Source organism: Gigantopelta aegis, chromosome 5 (assembly GCF_016097555.1).
Source record: "Gigantopelta aegis isolate Gae_Host chromosome 5, Gae_host_genome, whole genome shotgun sequence".
Taxonomy (NCBI): domain Eukaryota; kingdom Metazoa; phylum Mollusca; class Gastropoda; order Neomphalida; family Peltospiridae; genus Gigantopelta; species Gigantopelta aegis.
Genome location: NC_054703.1, coordinates 1,677,796 through 1,687,813, shown reverse-complemented (window position 1 = coordinate 1,687,813; position 10,018 = coordinate 1,677,796).

The following is a 10,018-nucleotide window of genomic DNA, read 5'->3' as shown; positions in this document are numbered from 1 at the left end:
CTCCATTCAAATTCCATAGCACCACCACCACCCCCACCCGCCTGCTACCGATTTGATCGGGTTGCTGGTCTCCCTTGCACCTGCCAGTGCAGGCGGTCCCTCCTCTCCCCTCCCCCCACCTTTCCTGTCATGGACGACAGGCGTGCGCTACAACAGCTTGTTCTGAATGTGCACGTAAAACCCTATGACATGACATGACAGGGTTTACAGGAGACAATAGTACAATAATATTAATAGCAATAAAGTAATATAGACAATAGTATAATACAAATACAATAATAATAAAAAAATAAAGACAATAGTATAATATAATACAGACTTACTAAATTAAGGTGCACTTAATTAGAAGCAAACCCTCAGGTGTTTTGCTTGCACGGTTAGTCAAGGTTGTTTTGCTTGCTGGCTTTGACCATGGCTGTTGTCACTGAGTCCGAGCAGGAGAAACGCTATAATTGGATGATGGTCACCAAACCGAAACCGAGGGCATCATCACGGGCATTGTTGTAGCCACTGAATTGATACATTGTTTCGTCTTCACTGGTGTTCTCGAAAATGCTTTCAAAAATAACCTGCGGCATTCTGTTCAACGACCTTGTAAGAGTGGTCATTATACACTTAAATTCTGTTGTATATTTTTTGACACAAAAACAAAACCCAGGTGCGTGAAAATATTGTACAGTGCTCGTCAAAATTTTGAAGATCGTAAAATACCTCCTTAAAGGGACATTCCTGAGTTTGCTTCACTTTTTTAAGATGTTATCGACTAACAGAGACTTTTTAACGATTGTAATTACATGTCAAATATATTTTTCTGCATAAAATATTATTGACTGTATATTAAATGTGTTTCTGATCGTTCTAATATTTGTACTAGGTTAAATTTCATTTTATTTCCTAAAATATTGTTTTTTCATACATACGAAATTATTTGAAGACAAATTCCAGTTTGGGCTTCTTACAAATATTAAAACGACCAGAAACACATTGAATAAACAGACACTTATATTCTAAACAAGAAAATATATTTAATATGTAAGTTGAATTGTAGAAGTATTTTATTAGTCGGAAACATCTTACAGTGCAGCAAACTCAGGAATGTCCCTTTAAATCGTTACATACTGACTAGTTTGTCAACATGATAGACAGTATATTTGCATTTGAACTAAGGGCTTTGAGCACAAACATGGGATAGAATATATGTGTATGGAGATACATTGACAAATAACGGTAAATAAATTGCATATACCAGACAGTGATCGATCTCAGACCGACCGCGCATCCAAGCGAGTGCTTTAACATTGAGCTACGTCTCTCCCCGCATTTCTACAGAAAAAGGACATAAACTATCGTTACAAACTGACTAGTTTGTCAACATGATAGACAGTATATTTGCATTTTATTTTAATGTATATGTGGTGTTGGTATGTATGTGATATGAGTGCATGGTGTTGTCGGCTCCTGATTGATATAGGGGGGGGTGTGGGTGGGTGGGGGTGGGGTGGGGTGGGGGGGGGGGATATCTGGCAATAACATGCTCCCCGCCCACCGGCTACTTCATATATTGTAAATAAGGTAAGAATTCTTAATTTGGTATTATTGTTTTTTAAACATTATTAGAATAGGTTTACAAGTGTGCTCGTTTTTTAATTTGTTTTACTTATTTTATATATTTTTAATATTTTGAAATAAAAAGAAGTTTTAATTAAATAGGGCGGTGCGCTGCTCTTATGACGATGGGTGAGATTGACTGTTATCTACTCTTTTCCCACCCGTTCGGTTTTTATATATTAAAGGGTGATTGACGTAAAGTTTTTGTTCTCTTGGTCACCAGACGCAAAACTTTCCTTCAACTTTACCCTTCTCAACAATACCAGCGATGGATTTGATTAGTGTTGCTCTCCTAGCAACACCACCGCTGGACTATCATCTAATAAAAGGGGGGTGGGGGTGTCGAGACTGGAGGGCACTGAGGCTGGGGGGTGGCTGGGGGGTTGGGGGATGGGGGGATGTCACCGGAAATAGGTGATAGACAAATAGGCGTAGGCGGTTCGGCCATAGGGAGTGTTAGGTTTGTCCGGGGACAGCTCCCGCCCCCCCTCCCGTTTTCCGCCCATTCCGCCGCCCACGCCAAGGTTACCGATACGATTGACACCCTTCCCCTTTTTTACCTTTTAATCTCCCAACTACTAAACAAAACTTCCTGGGCGCGGGCTATTTCTCCCCCCTCTCCTGGTAACATCACCCCCTTTTTTCCAGCCAGTGACATCTCTAATTAATATAATATAAAACCTTTTTTCTTTTTTGCTTTGTTGTTGTTTATTATTTCGGAAAAAAACTTAATGAAACAGAATTGCATTTCTTCGTTCAAAGCCATATTATCACAATTCAACCAGCCTTCGATTTCTGCTTTTGAATAATTGTACAAATTTGAACATACAAGAATTATTAACATAATACTTAGAGATATAACTCTATTGCAAGAGCATTCGAAATCAAAATGAAATTCATCTCCAGTTAGATAACACGTAGGTAGTTACGATTTTCCATACATTGAGAGATACTGACTATTTTTCAACATGATAGGCAGTGTATTTGCATTTGAAATACATTGACACATAACGGTAAGTAAAGGCAAGGGAACTGCATATCCCAGCCTGTGACATCTCTAATTAATATAATATAAAACCTTTTTTCCTTTGTTGTTGTTTATTATTTATGAAAAGCAAACTTTTGATAAGAAACATATAAGAAACTTAATTTTCCCTAATTTGACCTTTGTGCGGGTACCTACCCTCACCATAATTTTATTATATATTAATTTTCATTTTTTTTACGATCCCCCTCCAAACCTCCCCCAAAATTCCCTTGGCATTCCGCCTCATGTCATTGGGGCCCCTATTAAATGGATTTTCTGGATCCGCCACTGTATGTTTATGGGTGTCGAGGGATAACGTAGACGAAAAGGGCCCGATAGTTTCATTTTCGCACCCCCCCCCAACACCAACCCCACCCCACCACCACATTCAGACAAACTACACCCCTATTGCGATTCTGCAGCGACATATTTTTATGATGGCGCTCTGACGATACGATAGGTTAAGGGAGGTAACGCCATTTAAAAACCCCAATATTTTTATATTATTTTATTTATATTATATATTTTATAGTTTGAAGAGTGATTGTCCTTGGGATTTTCTTCTGTAGAAGAATATAATTTAAACAAAAAGTGGCTTCGGTGGCGCAGTCTAGATTCTAACAGAGTCTAGGTAAATATGTGGTCTGATGTTTATAAGACATTTAAAGTCTAGATTCTAACAGAGTCTAGGTAAATATGTGGTCTGATGTTTATAAAACATTTAGAGTCTAGATTCTAACAGAGTCTAGGTAAATATGTGGTCTGATGTTTATAAGACATTTAGAGTCTAGATTCTAACAGAGTCTAGGTAAATATGTGGCCTGATGTTTATAAAACATTTAGAGTCTAGATTCTAACAGAGTCTAGGTAAGGATCTGGCCTGATGTTTATAAAACATTTAGAGTCTAGATTCTAACAGAGTCTGGATAAAGCTCTGGCCTGATGTTTATAAAACATTTAGAGTCTAGACTCTAACAGAGTCTGGGTAAAGCTCTGGTCTGATGCTTATAACACATTTAGAGTCTAGATTCTAACAGAGTCTGGGTAAAGCTCTGGTCTGATGCTTATAACACATTTAGAGTCTAGATTCTAACAGAGTCTGGGTAAAGCTCTGGTCTGATGCTTATAACACATTTAGAGTCTAGACTCTAACAGAGTCTGGGTAAAGCTCTGGTCTGATGTTTATAAAACATTTAGAGTCTAGATTCTAACAGAGTCTAGGTAAGGATCTGGCCTGATGTTTATAAAACATTTAGAGTCTAGATTCTAACAGAGTCTGGGTAAATATGTGGTCTGATGTTTATAAGACATTCAGAGTCTAGATTCTAACAGAGTCTGGGTAAAGATCTGGTCTGATGTTTATAAAACATTTAGAGTCTAGATTCTAACAGAGTCTGGGTAAAGATCTGGTCTGATGTTTATAAGACATTAAGAGTCTAGATTCTAACAGAGTCTGGGTAAAGATCTGGTCTGATGCGTATAAAACATTTAGAGTCTAGATTCTAACAGAGTCTGGGTAAAGATCTGGTCTGATGTTTATAAGACATTAAGAGTCTAGATTCTAACAGAGTCTGGATAAAGCTCTGGCCTGATGCTTATAAAACATATAGAGTCTAGATTCTAACAGAGTCTGGGTAAAGCTCTGGTCTGATGCTTATAACACATTTAGAGTCTAGATTCTAACAGAGTCTGGGTAAAGCTCTGGTCTGATGCTTATAACACATTTAGAGTCTAGACTCTAACAGAGTCTGGGTAAAGCTCTGGTCTGATGTTTATAAAACATTTAGAGTCTAGATTCTAACAGAGTCTAGGTAAGGATCTGGCCTGATGTTTATAAAACATTTAGAGTCTAGATTCTAACAGAGTCTGGGTAAATATGTGGTCTGATGTTTATAAGACATTCAGAGTCTAGATTCTAACAGAGTCTGGGTAAAGATCTGGTCTGATGTTTGCTTAAAACATTTAGAGTCTAGATTCTAACAGAGTCTGGGTAAAGATCTGGTCTGATGTTTATAAGACATTAAGAGTCTAGATTCTAACAGAGTCTGGGTAAAGATCTGGTCTGACGCGTATAAAACATTTAGAGTCTAGATTCTAACAGAGTCTGGGTAAAGATCTGGTCTGATGTTTATAAAACATTTAGAGTCTAGATTCTAACAGAGTCTGGGTAAAGCTCTGGTCTGATGTTTATAAAACATTTAGAGTCTAGATTCTAACAGAGTCTGGGTAAAGCTCTGGCCTGATGTTTATAAAACATTTAGAGTCTAGATTCTAACAGAGTCTGGGTAAAGCTCTGGTCTGATGTTTATAAAACATTTAGAGTCTAGATTCTAGTCTGGGTAAAGCTCTCTAACATTTAGAGTCTAGATTCTAACAGAGTCTAGGTAAAGCTCTGGCCTGATGTTTATAAAACATTTAGAGTCTAGATTCTAACAGAGTCTGGGTAAAGCTCTGGCCTGATGTTTATAAAACATTTAGAGTCTAGATTCTAACAGAGTCTAGGTAAAGCTCTGGCCTGATGTTTATAAAACATTTAGAGTCTAGATTCTAACAGAGTCTGGGTAAAGCTCTGGTCTGATGCTTATAAAACATTTAGAGTCTAGACTCTAACAGAGTCTGGGTAAAGCTCTGGCATGCTGCGTATAAAACATTTAGAGTCTAGATTCTAACAGTCTGGGTAAAGCTCTGGTCTGATGCTTATAAAACATTTAGAGTCTAGATTCTAACAGAGTCTGGGTAAAGCTCTGGCATGCTGCGTATAAAACATTTAGAGTCTAGATTCTAACAGTCTAGGTAAAGCTCTGGCCTGATGCTTATAAAACATTTAGAGTCTAGATTCTAACAGAGTCTGGGTAAAGCTCTGGCCTGATGCTTATAAAACATTTAGAGTCTAGATTCTAACAGAGTCTGGGTAAAGATCTGGCGTGATGTTTATAACACATTTAGAGTCTAGACTCTAACAGAGTCTGGGTAAAGCTCTGGCATGCTGCGTATAAAACATTTAGAGTCTAGATTCTAACAGTCTGGGTAAAGCTCTGGTCCTGATGCTTTTAAAACATTTAGAGTCCAGATTCTAATAGAGTCTGGGTAAATATCTGGTCTGATGTTTATAAAACATTTAGAGTCTAGATTCTAACAGAGTTTGGGTAAATATCTGGTCTGATGTTTATAAAACATTTAGAGTCTAGATTCTAACAGAGTCTGGGTAAAGATCTGGTCTGATGCTTATAAAACATTTAGAGTCTAGATTCTAACAGAGTCTGGGTAAATATCTGGTCTGATGTTTATAAAACATTTAGAGTCTAGATTCTAACAGAGTCTGGGTAAATATCTGGTCTGATGTTTATAAAACATTTAGAGTCTAGATTCTAACAGAGTCTGGGTAAATATCTGGTCTGATGTTTATAAAACATTTAGAGTCTAGATTCTAACAGAGTCTGGGTAAAGATCTGGTCTGATGTTTATAAAACATTTAGAGTCTAGATTCTAACAGAGTCTGGGTAAATATCTGGTCTGATGTTTATAAAACATTTAGAGTCTAGATTCTAACAGAGTCTGGGTAAAGCTCTGGTCTGATGTTTATAAAACATTTAGAGTCTAGACTCTAACAGAGTCTAGGTAAAGCTCTGGCATGATGCTTATTAAACATTTAGAGTCTAGATTCTAACAGAGTCTAGGTAAAGATCTGGTCTGATGCTTATAAAACATTTAGAGTCTAGATTCTAACAGAGTCTGGGTAAAGCTCTGGCATGATGCGTTTGAAACATTTAGAGTCTGGATTCTAACAGTCTAGGTAAAGCTCTGGCATGATGCTTATAAAACATTTAGAGTCTCGATTCTAACAGTCTAGGTAAAGCTCTGGCATGATGCTTATAAAACATTTAGAGTCTCGATTCTAACAGTCTAGGTAAAGCTCTGGCATGGTGCTTATTAAACATTTAGAGTCTCGATTCTAACAGTCTAGGTAAAGCTCTGGCATGATGCTTATAAAACATTTAGAGTCTCGATTCTAACAGTCTAGGTAAAGCTCTGGCATGATGCTTATAAAACATTTAGAGTCTCGATTCTAACAGTCTAGGTAAAGTTCTGGTATGATGCTTATAAAACAATTTAGAGTCTCGATTCTAACAGTCTAGGTAAAGCTCTGGCATGATGCTTATAAAACATTTAGAGTCTGGATTCTAACAGAGTCTAGGTAAAGATCTGGTCTGATGTTTATAAGACATTTAGAGTCTAGATTCTAACAGAGTCTGGGTAAAGCTCTGGCCTGATGCTTATAAAACATTAAGAGTCTAGATTCTAACAGAGTCTGGGTAAAGATCTGGTCTGATGTTTATAAGACATTTAGAGTCTAGATTCTAACAGAGTCTGGATAAAGCTCTGGCCTAATGCTTATAAAACATTTAGAGTCATTTGTATCCTGAAAGGTAACTGGCCTTACCAAGTACGAACTCTGTTAAACAACACTGAATTGTTTGGTAGCTGGCTGAAATAAGGATGTGGGGAATAAGAAGGCATTGTATTAGTTAAAAAACAAGGATGATGAGCTCGATTAAAAACAAAGAAAAAAGTTTGTTTTGTTTACCGACACCACTAGAGCACATTGATTTATAAATCATCGACTATTGGATGTCAAACATTTGGTGATTGTGACATATCTTCTTAGAGAGGAAACCCGCTACATTTTTACTTTAGTAGCATGGGATCTTTTATGTGCACCATCATACAGACAGGACAGCATATTCCATGACATTGGTGAACTGACTGGGACGAGAAATACCCCAATGGGTCCATTGACGGGGATCGATCCTAGACTGACCGTGCATCAAGCGAACAATACACCACTACACTACGACCTGCCCCGTGAGCTCGATTAAATAACTCATCAAGGGTATTAGTACGGGAGCCAAGTCGATGTATTTATGTCGGAGAGTCAGGAAGGTTTGAAGAACATCGATTCTTATGTAAACATATGTGTAGATTTCATATCTTCAACTCCTACTTGCCTAAACCTGTACGTTAATTGGGAATTTGAATACGTATAATGGCACGTGAAAGTCAATTTTTGTTCGATCTGCTGCTTCCCAAAAGCAAGTCCACGGGACAGACACCAAATTTCAAGCTGGGATATGCAATTTCCTTGCCTTTACTTGCCGTTATGTGTCAATGTATTTCAAATGCAAATACACTGCCTATCATGTTGAGTATCTCCCAATGTATGGAAAATCGTAACTACCTACGTGTTATCTAACTGGAGAATGAATTTCATTTTGATTTCGAATGCTCTTGCAATAGAGTTATATCCCTAAATATTATGTTAATAATTCTTGTATGTTCAAATTTGTACAATTATTCAAAAGCAGAAATCGAAAAATAGTTAGAAGGCTGGTTGAATTATGATAATATTGCTTTGAACGAAGTTTTTTTCCGAAATAATAAACAACAACAAAGCAAAAAAGAAAAAAAGGTTTTATATTATATTAATTAGAGATGTCACTGGCTGGAAAAAAGGGGGAGATGTTACCAGGAGAGGGGGGAGAAATAGTCCGCGCCCAGGAAGTTTTGTTTAGTAGTTGGGAGATTAAAAGGTAAAAAAGGGGAAGGGTGTCAATCGTATCGGTAACCTTGGCGTGGGCGGCGGAATGGGCGGAAAACGGGAGGGGGGGGGGGGCGGGAGCTGTCCCCGGACAAACATAACACTCCCTATGGCCGAACCGCCTACGCCTATTTGTCTATCACCTATTTCCGGTGACATCCCCCCATCCCCCAACCCCCCCAGCCACCCCCCAGCCTCAGTGCCCTCCAGTCTCGACACCCCCACCCCCCTTTTATTAGATGATAGTCCAGCGGTGGTGTTGCTAGGAGAGCAACACTAATCAAATCCATCGCTGGTATTGTTGAGAAGGGTAAAGTTGAAGGAAAGTTTTGCGTCTGGTGACCAAGAGAACAAAAACTTTACGTCAATCATCAGACGCTGCCACCCTTTAATATATAAAAACCGAACGGGTGGGAAAAGAGTAGAGAACAGTCAATCTCACCCATCGTCATAAGAGCAGCGCACCGCCCTATTTAATTAAAACTTCTTTTTATTTCAAAATATTAAAAATATATAAAATAAGTAAAACAAATTAAAAAACGAGCACACTTGTAAACCTATTCTAATAATGTTTAAAAAACAATAATACCAAATTAAGAATTCTTACCTTATTTACAATATATGAAGTAGCCGGTGGGCGGGGAGCATGTTATTGCCAGATACCCCACCCCCCCACTCGGTCTGAGATCGATCACTGTCGATCGGCCCATTGGGCTATATTTCTTCCCATCCAGTGTACCACGACTGTGATATGTGCTATCCTGTCTGCGGGGTGGTGCATATAAAATTTCCCTTGCTACTAATGGGGAAAATGTAGCGGGTTTCCTCTCTAAGACTTAATGCAATTACCAAATGTTTGACATCCAATAGCCTATGATCAATAAATCAATGAGTCCTGCAATAGTTTTTGAAGACGTTGCTTCACATTTGAAACATATTCCTGACCAGTGCCAGCATCTGAATCTACTGAGTCTTTAGGGTATGACATAGCTTAGGTTCCAATAGACCAAATTTACAAAGTGCACCAAATATTTTAGGCCAAAGAGCCAAATGATTCTTAGAAAATTAAAGACTATCCTATGAATCTAACTGTTTACTTGTTTGACCGTTGACCTTGAAAATGTGACCTTGAATGTCAAAATTTGGGATGAACCTTTCTGAGTTTCCCGATGCAAGTATTTGAAGGGGGTCATTTGTTATTCTAAGTTGACTGGCTGCATTACTGTGGGCATTTTCCCTTTTGTTGTCAAAAATAGCTATTTTAGCACTTTTTTCAGATAGGTTGTCTCTCGTTTCCTACAGGGTGGTCATTTGCAATATATTTGAACATAGGTTGGTCAAAATCATAGCAGGATGTCTAATCAAACAGATTCAGGTGTAAAAGAGACAATTTACGTTGATCTTGGCCTACGTAAGGGTGTTTATAACAGTATTCGAGATTTTTGACAAGGCCAGAAATGTGTGACCTTTTGACCTCTGTTGACCTAATTATTGAACTCATTTGCATATAACACCTATCATTATAAAGAGCTCCCCAAGATCCACATTTTAAGAAGTTACGTGATCTATTATCTTCTATAGCAATAGTTCTAGAGGACTTTTTGTGTTCCTTATCCCCATTTTTATGCTTCCAACAGAAAAGGGTTAATCCAGAGAATTGCTCAAGGGTGACGAACGGTCATCCACATGGAAATTGAAGATTACCACCCAGTCTACCAAAATTACCAAAGAAGAAAAGTTTAACTCTAATAACAGGATATGGCCTAAAATCAGGACTTGGCTTCCGG